This window comes from Artemia franciscana, chromosome 6 (genome assembly GCF_032884065.1).
Source record: "Artemia franciscana chromosome 6, ASM3288406v1, whole genome shotgun sequence".
Taxonomy (NCBI): domain Eukaryota; kingdom Metazoa; phylum Arthropoda; class Branchiopoda; order Anostraca; family Artemiidae; genus Artemia; species Artemia franciscana.
The window spans coordinates 12,645,417-12,658,730 of NC_088868.1; the positions used below are offsets into that span (position 1 = coordinate 12,645,417).

Sequence of the window (13,314 nt, forward strand, 5' to 3'; positions counted from 1 at the left end):
TTAACTCTAGATTCTATAAATTAAGAGTTAGTAAAAATAAGGGTAAAATTCTAGTTAATTGACTTCTTGCTATCTCAGAAACAGTTTAGGTTAGGAAAATGAAACTTTCAGGGATGAATCTACAGACTAAAGTATGTCCCAGAAAGGTATTTAGCAACTATCTCCACTCCTTCTCCCTCTAGAGGGCCCTGACCTTTGATGACCTTTAAAAATATGTGTGCTATAAAAGTGAAACCTTGGAAAATAGATCTTCTGCTTAATTGAAGTACAACAAAATCGTTTTCAGCTTCATAACTTTGCTCAATTCTATTTTATGAGATTTTAAAGATATGCAAATACATTTCCTAAATTTTGAAAAAAAAAAACAACATTGATATGGCTCAAAATTGTACCCAAATAACAGGAATTGTATTTTCAGAACTAAAGGCAGAGAAAAAGCAACTAGTAACTGAATACCAGTTGCTTTTTCTCTGCCTTTAGTTCTGAAAAACGCAATTCCTGTTATTTGAGTAGAATTCTGAACCATATCAATGTTTTTTTTTTCAAAACTTAGGAAATATATTTGCATATCTTAAAAACCTTATAAATTGGGATTGAGCAAAGTTGTGAAGCTGAAAACAATTTTGTTGTACTTCATTCAAGCAGAAGATCTATTTTGCAAGATTTCACTTATAACACACATATTTCTGAAGGACATCAAAGGTCATGGCCCTCCAGAGAGAGGAGTGGAGGTAGGCTAGGTACTTCAAATACCTTCCCAGGACATACTTTAGCCTGTAGACCCATCCCTGAAAGTTTCATTTTCCTATCCTAACCCCTTTATGAGATAGCAAGAAGTCAATCAACTAGAATTTTACTGAATTGGCAATAGTAAGCAGAACACTAAACTGAAACAAGGTTTTTCAAATTCTAGCCTAAAATTTTCCCATTCATGTACAAATGAAATAGCCTTACTAATAGACAAACATATCCTTAGATAATTTGATTGGGAATCAAAACATAAGCCTAACATTCATTTCTATCAGAGGTCAGAATGGGGATACAGTGCACAGTAGCAATACTAGCGGCTGGAGACAGAAAACCAGGACTGCCAAACTTTTTTTAAGGAGTGTGTCATATTTTTCCTGAAAATCTGCTTTTTGTGTCATCTCAGATTTCATAATGTGTTGCAAAATGTGTCATTTTTCTTGCTACAAGTAGTATCATATTTAACTGTCAAATCTTTATTTAGAGTTTCGGAAATATAATCTTTTCCAAATCAGTTCAAAAAGGAGTAAACTTAAAACCTTATCATATTATCTTGGGATCATGACCTTTTTATGACATCATGAAAGAAATACAAACATTTGATTAATTAATGTCACACACTATGAATTTGTGTCTGGGCGGCTAAGGAAGCAAGTTTACATTTATAAAAGTTTTAGAGACAATCAATTCTGACAGTAAATTGAAAATAGACTTTTTGTATGATGTCATAATCATAATTGGCTCTAGCCTATATGTAATTGGCTTTATGGGCTAAGCTTTTTATTTACTCAATATGTAAGCCATTCAACCAGCTTCAATCTATTATTTTGTCATATTTGTTGGTGCTTTTTTAAGCCAGATGGATTATTCTGAAGGAAAAACATCTCTGGAAATTTATTATCTTGTCTGAGGTTGGATACCCCTCCTGTGCTCCTAAAAATGGGAGTTGCTGCATATGAATACAGCTTTGGTAAACTACACACTGTTTACTATTAAGTACGTACCAGTTGGCTATATCAAATGCTCAATCAAGAAGCCAATTAAATTCAGATCTGATCTGAGAGATTTGAGTCTTCTCTTGACAGCAATGCCAGTTGAGACTTCTTTCAATATGACTAATTTCCTTTCTTCTTGGCACTTCACCATTAGCTACAGCTACTTTCAATACAGCAATTATTATTTCATCTCAGCTTCAAACTAAAAAGAGCAAATAATCTTCCTTTATAGCAGGTTTTTTTTTAATCACTCATCAAGTACCTAGATCATTAGTAAAACACTAAGTCAAATAGAGTCCACATACATAATCAATCCCTATTACAGCACTGTCAATACAGCATTTGCAATATTATCATCATTAGATAAAATCTTTTTCTCTACCACTTTCACAAATAAACTTAATAAACAAGTCTATCATCCTATACTTCAAAGATTCATCATCAATCAAAATTCCTAATGCAAGCCCCACTGAAAGCTCTCTTAGATTTTCCTCTTTACACAACATTCTCATTTCTTTTCTCAAATTTTCATATTCTTTACAATCAACAACATAATGGAAAATACTTTCTATCTCACTACAATTATCACACTGAGGACTATCAGCTTTGCCTATGATAAACAACCTATGCTTAATGCCTACATGGGTCAACCAAAAACCGGACATTAAGCAACCATATTTTCTTTTCAATCTACTGTAATTTTTCATATCAAAACCAGGTTTCTTTTTCTGGGTAAGAGCTATATTACTACTATCATCCCTCATTTCCTCAAAATGTTTTTGGTAAATACTTTTAACCATCTCTCTAATCTGTTTATATGTTTCTGTAGGAGGTGTATGAAGCAACTTTTGTGCTGCCTTTTTGGCATATTTATCTGCTCTTTCATTACCCACCACCCCCACATGGGCTGATTTTGAGTCGCTGCATATGAAGAACTTATTTTGGTTTTGATCACTTTCACTAATTTTTTCAATTACCCATTCTAGTGCACTTTCAATTGCTTTTATTTCTGCCTCAAAAACAGTTGATTCTTTGCTAAGTGGCTTTGTTATCTCTGTATTGAATTTGAGAACCACTGCTGAGCAGCCCACTCCTAAGCCATTTGTTTTTGACCTATCTGCATATATTTTCACATATTCTTCATACTTGCTATTCAATACTGAGAAGAATTTTTGTTTCATTAATAGGGGGTTATTTCCTGTTTTTTCCATGTAATCAATCTCACTCTCAATCTCAACCCAATCCCAAGGGGGAATTTTTGGTGGTTTTTCATAACGTAGCATTTGGGTAATAGGTACTTCTATACCCTCCTGAGTAAGTAGTTCTTCAAATTTTTCAAAAGGATTCAGACGCTTCCTTTTCCTAAGGTGATTTCTAGTGTGGGTCAGTCCAGGTTTAATTATCAGTTTCTTAACTGGGTGATTGAGATCTGTTTTCCATAGATGGTTTATGAACATTATAAGCATTTTTTCCCTTCTTGTGTTGAGTTTCTCCACACTGGACTCACTCAGAAGAAAAGGAACTGGGCTACTCTGGTGAGCTCCAAATGCTAATCTTAGAGCAGTACTCTGTATTGAATCAAGTTTTCTGAGAGTGGGTTCTGGGGCAATGCTGTATATCAAACTCCAATAGTCAATTTTAGGTCTAATGTGTTTGATATAAAATTGTCTTGCTGTAACTTTGTTGACACCATGCTTCCAACACGAAAGCATCTTCATCAAGTTCAGTCACTTCACACAGGATTCTTTTAGATATTTGATATGTTGGTTAAATTGAAGTTTATCATCAATGTGTATTCCAAGAACTTTATGACAATTGGTTACTAGCAGTTCCTCTCCAAATAGAGTAAGTTGGGGAGGTCTAATATTCCTCTTGGATGTGAACAACATAACTTTAGCTTTGGATGGTTCAAAATCAAGATCTATTCCTAGGGACCATAACTCTATTTGATCCAATGTTTCTTGGACTGCTTTTTCTGCTTCTTCTACTGTGTTTTGGACTGTCCAAGTATTATTATCATCTGCAAAGATTCCTCCTTTGCAGTTATTGTCTTTTAGGGGGAAATCAAATTCTCCAACATTATAATAGTCTAGCCCAAGAACACTACCTTGTGGAACACCTCTTTCCACCCATATTTCTATTGATCTTTCTTGTCCTACAGTCACAACAATTTTCCTATCAAGCAACTCAGTGTAAATTTCATCAGATTTCCATTAATTTTTGCTTTAGACAGACCTTCTAGTATCTGTCTGTGAACCAAATTATCAAAAGCTCCTTTAACATCCAAGAACACTGCAATCATCACTTTACCATTATCAAGTCCACTGTATTTCTCTCCCTGCAAAAACCTGTCTGAATATCCTGCAGCAGGTTAGCTTCCTCTGTGGCAAATCTCAGCCTTTCCTTTACTAGTCTTTCATATATCTTACCTCCAACTGGAAGGAGAGTCATAAAACGATGGTTTTCTACTTTGTTTGGTTTATTTGGTTTTGGGATCATGATAGCTGTGCCATTCTTCCAAATTGTAGGGAAATTGCCCTCCTGCCACAACTTGTTGATAAGTTGTAGTAAAATAACCTTCCATTTATCAGTCAACCTTTTAAAGAAAACTGGGTGTATGTTGTCACAGCCAGGTGAAGTTTCTGGTGGTTTCTTTAGGACAAATTCAAATTCTGCTTTTGAGAAGGGTTTATTGTAATTTGATTGTGATTGTTCTATAGAAAGTTGTCTTGCTTTAATGAAAGTTGTTGACAATAGACTGGTTTCTTCAAATGGATCTTTCTTACCTATTGTCTGGTGGAGATGACTTACATCTGCTTCAGCTTTTGTTTTGCTATCAGTAATCACTTGTCCTTGGAAGGTTGTTGGCCCCTGTGGATGATGGTAAAATTCTCTCCTATTCATCTTTCTAATGAAGCTGTACACTTTTCCAAATGGATGTCTGAAGCTGAGATTCTCAACAAATTTCTTCCAAGATTCTTCTTTAGCTTCTTTTATTGTTTTTTCTAAATTCTGCCTGGGCCAATGTTTTCTTTCTATAATTTTCTATTGTCAGAATCTTGTTGTATTTGCTAGAAGCTTGGTTGAGTTTCTTTTTACTTGGTACAGATTCTTTATCTTCAATTATCACTGGCTCATGATCACTGGTTAGAGTTGGTTCAGGAGTTAAGCTAATATTTAGTTGATTGATTATTGCTACTACTGAGAATGCCAGATTGATGGTAGAGTATACTCCTGTAATTGGATTTCTTCTTGTTTGGAGTCAAAGTGGGGTCACTAGGCCAATATCATCATTTTTATCAAGAGCATTTAGGATACCTATACCACTACAATTATGAGATCCACATAAACACCAGACATCTGAATGGGCATTAAAGTCACCAGTAATTATAAAAGGCTCTTTGTCTTTAATCACTTTTTTCACTTTATTAAATATGTCCTCTGTTTGTGGTTCATTTCCATCAGGGTTTTATACATTAACAATAACTACTGTATCCTTCTTGCCCAGGAATACTTGGCAAGCTACCATCTTAATTTTAGAACTTGCAATTTCTTCAATATCTAGTTTTTGAAACATTAAAGGCTTTTTAATACAAATCAATATTCCTCCTCTTGACTGTCCTGCTCTATCTTTTCTTATTACTTTATAATTTCTAAGTCTACATGAATGCTGGGGCTGTAGCCATGTTTCTTGAAAGCACCCAACATCAATTTTTTCTTTTTCTAAATAGCAATCTAGTAAATCCTTTTTCCCTTTCAGAATAGATTGGATGTTAAAAGACAGCACTTTCATTCTGATTTATTTGCTAGATTCCAAACTTCTTCAACATTGATATCAACTTTGAACAGTGAGTGTATAAGATGACATAACTTCACAATCCTATCTTTCATTTCTAATTCCTTGATTTCCATCACTTCTGGCACTTTGGATACAAATAACACTAGCTGTTGATGGGTCTTTTTAGGTTCGAGGAGGGCTTGCTCTTTCACAGTCTTCTTATTCAGTGCATCTGCATAACTTCCGGTATGCCCTGGCTGCTCTGTTCATTGGTAAATTTTGGGCAACTGAAATTTTTATGATTTCACAGTTTTGTTGGCAGGCTGGGCAGCTATCAGATGTTGTTGAATGGTTTTTCCCACAGTTAGCACAGACATACTTTTTGTATTTTCCAGACTCTTTTGTTTCTAGTTTTAAGGGACATTCTTTAGAAGCATGTTTGTTTGCACATCTCAAGCATACAGCATGTGGTGACCTACATTTTTCTTGAGTATGGCCATACTTTTGACACTTAAAGCACTGTATTATTGGTTGGTTGTACCTCTCAATATTCCTTCTTCTTCCATAAGGCCAAATGCTCCAGGAAAGAGAGTTGCTCTCAAATGCAACACAAATACTCAGGCTATCCTCTAGTTTTTTGGTCTCTTGATTGTATCTTTTCAACCTCTTTAGTTCCTTAATCTCAATATTAGTTTCTGTCCGGAGGTCTATTATCAGTTCTTCCTTTGTGTAATCTAGTGCTATTTGCTTGATTACACCATAGCTGACCTGTATTTTCTCTTCAGGTGCTACTTCAATATTGTCAAACTTCTTTATTTTCATTGAAGTATCCAATGCAGTTGTGATTGGACTTATATATTTAGCCTATTCCTATCATAGTTTGAGTAAAAGTCAAACTTTTCTATTTGAAGAATTTTCTTTAGCTCTAGAGTGATTGCTCTGTCTGATGGAAGTTTTACCTGTGAGGTGAAAACCACTGTTAGATTAGCCACTGATTCATGGCTTGCAAAATCAGTAGTTGCCTCTATTCTATTATTCCTTGTATTGGATTTCTGTAAAAATCTTTCCACTATAAGAGGTTTAACAGTTTTAGAGGTTTCTTGCTCAAGAGGTGATCCACTTCTCTTACCATTTCTTTTTAGTACTTCACTAATCCCTTCAGCCTCCATAGGATTTACAACATTTGTGATGTCCTCCTCTTCTTCTTGGGGGAGGGGAGGATAATCAACCGATAACCCTGAAAATCTATTATGGACACTCACTGAAGGTACAAATTGTAAATTCTGGGTTTGGGGGTATGATATAAATGACCTTGATGGCTTGTATATGGCAGGGGTGTATAGTAAACTGTGTGGGGTGCTTGTGTTTCCTGATATGTTAACTGAGGGTATTGTAAGTGAAAATTTTTAGGGTGGTGATGGGGCTGTCCAGAGTATAGGCTACTGGAAATGCCTGGGTGTAAGGTGGTGAGTATGTTATGTGTGGAGGTGAGAATGATGTTTGTAGAGATGAGAATCCTATTTGTGCTGGTGTTGACCCTGTTTCGGTTATATGGTTTGTCTGTTGTGGATGGCTAGTACCCAATGTGCTACTTCCTCCAGGGGGAACCCCACATTAAAGGGTGGGAATTCATTATTAACCTCTAATCGAATTATTCTAAATGCTCTTACCCAGATTAAAATTTATATTACCAATAAATCTGAAAATAATCCTGGGCAAAAATTTATTTTTCAATTTTACCACATTGGTCCGTTTTCGTTTTGTCCTTTTAAGTTCAGGTCCAGTTCAAACCGCATGGTTTAAATTTCAAATTTGGTGATGGCATCTGTCCAAGGGTTGCCAAAACTTATTGGGACTAAAGTGTCAAATTCAGCAAAAAAGGGACACTTTTAGTGCCCTCCTAGAAAGTTAGCCAATATACTTTAAAAGTTGACAAAAAAGGCTTTAAATGGCTTTCTCCAGGGCCATATCCAGTTCCAGTTCCAAAAATTGTAGGGAGGTATATGGACTAACAACAAGTCCTTTCACCTCTTTAACTTCTTCTCCAGAAAAACTAGCTACTGGAAGCACTATTCTCCTCCAGCCTACAAACAATGGATATATATGATTATGAACAATAATACACTGCTATTGATTGTGGGAAGTGCGAGTACCTGAGCTACCTGTTCCCAGTAGTTTAAGGCAATAGGCCGGCCGGTACCAATACGGCTCTTCCTACTCATTCCCGCTCTCTTCTGCACAATCAAAAACTATGGATAAATCACGTCCCTTTAAAAATTGACTTCTCCAAGCTTTAATCTTTATTAAACAATATTTCTCTTCTTTAAGGTTTCAATTGCTGTCTGAAATATCTTACGATCAATTTCCCATGGCAGGTTAGAATCCAGGATAGCTGTATAAGCATTTTGAATCTTAGTCAAGGAGCAGAAACACTTAAAAGCAACAGTCTCCTCACTCTGAGCCTGACAATCAAATAAAATATGCTGGATTGTTTCCTCTGCTGAAAAGCAGATTTGGCATAAGGGGAATGATGTAGCTTCCAATTAAATAACAAGCTATTTAGAAGTAGGGCACCTGATATCAGCCAGTAATATAGCACTGTGTTTAATCTTATATGAAATGGAGATAACATTAATTTACTGTGATTAACTTTGGATCTTTGCCTGATAATATCTCATGAATTGAGGTCAGAGGAAGGACTAGGAGATAAAATGGAAGCCTTTGCTGCTAGAGAATCAGCCATATAATTATATTTTATACCTTTATGACTAGGAACATGTTGAAAATAAACTTCATTTTCCTTGATCTTAAGATTAAGAATCTGCCTTCTAATATTATATAAATCTTTGTCATTAGCAATTCTATTAATATTTTGGATCAGTAGTAATGCTGATTTAGATTCGGAGAGACAGAGTATATTTTCAGATTCCATGTTATAATTTATAAGTGCATCCAAGGCCAGGCGGATGGCACATAATTCAGCAGACAAGATAGAAGATCCCAATGGGAGAGGAGAATAAATGTTCAAATTCAGGGATGGGATACATGCTCCTGCTCTTTCCCTCTGGACAGATCCATCTGTATATATTTTTCTATAGTTGGGATAAGCCTTTGAGATTGTGCTCAGCCAAAATAGTCTGGATCTTTTAATTTGGAATCAAATCTTTACTAATAGAGATAAGTTCTACTTGACAGCTTGGAGGACTCATTTCCCATGGGGGGGACTCAGTAAAGGGATATGCATAAAGTGAAAGTTGATTCCGGTTTTGGACCTCCAGTTAAAACTGATTCCATGATGAATGGGCATTGGGACAGGCTGACTTCTCAGCAAAGGTATGTGCATATACAGCATGCTTGGTTCCATAAGCCTGGATTTGCAAGAAATACTTTATCCTTAGACTAGATGCTCTTTCACTTAGGGACACCAATCCCGACAGTATTCTTAACTTTGACAGAGGAGTATGCTTATGCACACCCAAAGCTATTTGAATAGCAGAATTTTGTAAAGATTCAAGGATATTGAATGAGGATGGGGGATGAGCTGAAAAAATTTGAATTCCATATTCTATATTTGAATGAATATATAATTTGTAAAAATCCAAAATAATTTTTGGGTGACATCCCCACTTACTTCCAGCAAGTCGTTTTAGAATACAAAGTCCATATTTACGTTCTTCTTTTTCAATTAAAAGCAAAGCGGCTCTTCAAATAAGTAAAATCCCATGCAAGACCTCAAATCGCCTAATAAACGAAGAAGAAAAAGAATTCAATACAATTTCTTGGGTTCTCTTGCACCTTTGGTTGTACTAGTTGCTGCTTTTTGGACAACCGTTTTCATTTTTGTCGTTTTTGACAAAAAATTCAAAAGTGCAGTCTTATTTCAGGAACTCTGGAGTAGTACAACTAAGATAAATGAAAAAATGCATTGTTTAGTTTTTAAGTTTTCAGCCAAAATGTCTACTCTGTACAGCGAGAAAACCTGTCTTCACTATGAGCCTCCCCAACTGCCTCGGCTGTAAAACGCCATAATGAAGACAGGGCTTAAAAGATTTGTGCCAACACACCACAGATACGATGTCTGTCACTGCTGACACAGCTTAATTACCCTCGCTCCCTCTTTTCCTTCAGTAGCATATCATATCTTCTGCAAAATTTTTGTCAACCATTTCCTGCAGACTGATATCAAAAAGCATGTGAAATGCGCTTGGCTTGGAACGTGCTTCACATCCTTTTCACCTGGCTTTTGCCAATGCGTTTGATAACACTGCTATCGCAAAAATACACAACCACATTATTATTTCACCCAATAATTAATGTATTCATGAGATCAATTGACTAAGAGATCAAACTTGATAAGGAGAGAAGTAATGGCAAGACAAATATCACTTGTTCTGTATAAAGCTAATATATTCTTCAAAAAACAAAGAAATGTCAAATTCTTTGCAAATAGTGACAAGACAAATATTACATGTGCTTAATCAAATGTTGAAAAAAAGAAAGAAAAAGCATAGAAAACCAAAGAAAAAGGCCTTTTGGTGTCAAGAATAGCTATGGTTTTTTGAGGACTGTTTCTCTCTGCCTACCCTCTTTCTTCTGAGAAAAGGTCGAAGACGTCTGTAAAAGACAATGGAAAGGCTTATTTAATCAAAATCCTTTTCACCAAAAGCAGAATGGTGCACAACAAATGTCTAAGCAAATCCGAAATATTTTGAGCTAGGCCTTTGCCATCTTTGCGGCTCAAGATGGACCAAACCAAAAAACCTAGAAAGCATGAAGAGACCTCTACAAGGGAAAGACTGTGCTGGATTTCACATACAGTGCATTTCATGTTATGAAGGCTTACGAAAAGTGAGTAGATACAGAATAAATTGGATTCCAATTCAGAAGCGTTCTACAGAGGTCCAGCTTGGTTGGTTCCAATAATAGTCTTCTGTTTCTTCTCTGAACAGTCCACCAGGTTACAGCATGTAAAACAAAACATTTTTCACTGCCATTCTTGCATCCTTTCATCACTTTAGGCAAAAAAGCACATATTGCTAAATAGCACTTAGTACACTGGATGTGATGTTCAGTCTATGACAGTATTACATGATCTTGACAGTTACCAAAGAATTTTCTAGTGGGTTAGACTGTACCCATGTGGGACAGGGTCCACCCTCTCAAATGCATGTGAACCTAAACTGCATATTTACCAAAATCCTAATGTCTTAATCCAGAAAATCAACTGAGGTTCCCCCTCGTCCAGAAAATGATTAAGCAGCAGCAAATCAGATAGTTTACTACTAACTACTATCCAGGTCACACCTTTGCATAATCCTGTAGACTACAAGTCATAAAACACCTTAAGCTTTTACTTACCAGCAGTTATATGCTTGCTTCAGTTCTTTTTATCAATTTTTTTTCTAACCTCTCTTGAGCAAGTCACACGTTTCACTACATTTGAATTTTCGCGCTTTTGAAAAGTAAAGTAGTGCGGATACGACAAAAAAAAATCTCTAAGACGAAAACGAACCTGAAAAGCACAAAGCACAAATTTAAAGCAGTTGTAGCCAAAAAAAAAAAATGAAAATAAATACATATGGTATTGATTTTGAAAAAATGCCAAAAAAGTGTCCTTTTTTCAAAAAGTTGCCTTTTTTCACCCAATAGTGGCACGGTGTCACCCAGAGTGAAAAAGTGTCAAAAAAGCACTAAAAGTGTCCCTTTCGCAACACTGATCTGTCCTGTATTGTATTCCGCACTGTTTGTGTACTACTGCCACCGTTAGGTACCGCTATTTCCTTCCATTAATTTGTAGCTTTTCTGGAGGTGGAAAATTGAAATTTTACTTTTCTTTTATTGCCATTTAAAAACAAGACTTGGATGACAAAAATGTGTCATTTTTTTGAAAAATGTGTCAACGTTTTTGAAAAATGTGTCATTTTTGTCGATTGTGTCATTTTTTATTGAAAAATGTGTCATTTTCGTCGATTGTGTCATCATTTCGACTGAATGTGTCATTGTGTCACGGAACATCAAATTGTGTCATATTGACACAAAATGTGTCAATTTGGCAGCCAAGCGGAAAACTAGCAGTAGGATCTGAAAGATCGGAGCAATTGGACAAACAAAACAAAATTGCGTTCCCGCCTATGGTGTTGTAGTACGACCTAGGAGGTGCCAAGTTCAGAGCTCTTTACCAAAAGCTTATAATGTGTAAGATAGGAGTTTTCGTAACTGTATTATATATCTAAGCTGTGGTTTTAGCAAACGAGGGCTTTTTAGTCGAGACTGCTCAACACTTTTTCTTAGATTTCCGTTTCTTCCGGGTAAATAACGAGTGAGTTTTTTTAATGCATGAGTGCTGTATAGCTTCAAAGTTGTTGGCCATACTTCCAATTCTCAATCGGAAAGATTAAAAAAACAGTATGTTTCTATACATGCCTTTTCTATGATGTCATCTCTCCAATAAGCTGAACCCAAGTAACTCAGAATCATTTATAATGATTTATAAACATATGCACTAAGAAAAATTTTACCCGACACGACATGTGCTTTTGGAAATAAGGTATATAGCTTCACTTGGCTTCTGGACTATAACTTATGTCCTAAGACGAACTTCCAAATCTGAGTTTGATCGACCCATAATAATAAAAATCGGAAAATGGCGTATATTAAAACAAATAGAAAATACCATCAAACTTCAAAACTCTAGAAGGGCTTATGTTCTAAGACGAACTCCCTAAATTTGAGTTTTATGGATCCAAAAATCATAGTTAAAAAATTAGGAGAAGGCTTGATATTCGAGAAAATTGAAACTCGATCAAACTCTCAAACCCAAGAAAGAGTTACTTCCGTTAGATGAACTCCCAAAATTTGAGTTGGATCAATCTAAAAAATAAAAAAAAAACGTCGGAAAAAGGTTTACATTACAAAAAAAGTGAAAATACAGCCAAATACTCAAGCAGTAGAAAGAGTTAGTGTTCTAAGACTAACCCCCAAAATCTGAATTTGATCAATCAAAAAAAAAATTAAAGAAAGTCTGTTATTCAAGAAAATTGAATATTCGGTCAAACTCTAAAACTCTAGAAGGGTGAATGTCCTAAGACAAACTCCAAAAATGTGAGACAACCCCATTCTAAGTTTATCCCCCCCTCCAAATTCTATACCCTAAACGCCGAGTATACTCCTAGTCAAAGTGTTGTCTTGAAGCACCCGAAGCCTCCACGAAGGCATAAGTGGGGAGGTTTTTCTGAAAAGCTCTATTCGCAGCACCCGAGGGACCTCTTCCAATATGACCGTATATCCCACGATAAAATCTAAAGCTCTTGTTTAAAAAATAATAAGGATTTAGAAAAAGAGGAAAATAAACTTATATTTCTGGATCTCTCTAAAGGTGTATTGAGTCCCCCCCCCCAGTTCTCTTTTTCCCTCTGTAAATAATGGTAAGTCCTTTATTTTGGAAAATAAATGTGTTACAATGGGTTAAAAAAATGTTATGGCATGCAATTTTTTTGTATGTAGTTTGTTTCCCAATTAGAAATTGCTTGTCTAACGGGGAGAGGTGAGAGCTTAAAAATACGGTCTGAATAGCTTGTTTGGACTAAATATGCTTGCATTGGAGGAGGGGGTATGTTTTCTAGCCTTGAAATAATGTCTTGAAATCGTTGCGTGGGGCTTATAACCAGATTAAAGGATTTCCTCCCAGGAAAACATGTGTTTAAAAGACAAAAGGTGTGAGATATAATTTACACAATACCGTGACGACCCAGCTATCTTCTAATACAAAGCGATGAGAAAGGCCTTATCTCTTGT

The 13,314-nt window shown here is 35.8% G+C and overlaps 1 protein-coding gene across 8 annotated transcripts in view; it reads right to left on the reverse strand.

The window, feature by feature from the left end:
* LOC136028065 (zinc finger protein 678-like) overlaps positions 1-10,977 on the reverse strand; it is a 28,218-nt gene extending 17,241 nt beyond the window's left edge. For 4 of the 8 annotated variants that reach the window (XR_010617731.1, XR_010617732.1, XM_065705668.1 and 1 more), the window contains exons 1-2: positions 7,212-7,298; positions 1,752-1,944 (exon numbers count right to left, since the gene is read on the reverse strand). The gene's annotated coding sequence lies outside the window, so the exon portion shown is untranslated. Of the gene's footprint in view, positions 1-235; positions 353-1,751; positions 1,945-7,190; positions 7,326-10,878 lie in introns of those variants that run through there. The other 4 variants (XM_065705663.1, XM_065705664.1, XM_065705665.1 and 1 more) reach the window with 4 other exon arrangements.
* Between the last annotated feature and the right edge of the window lie 2,337 nt (positions 10,978-13,314).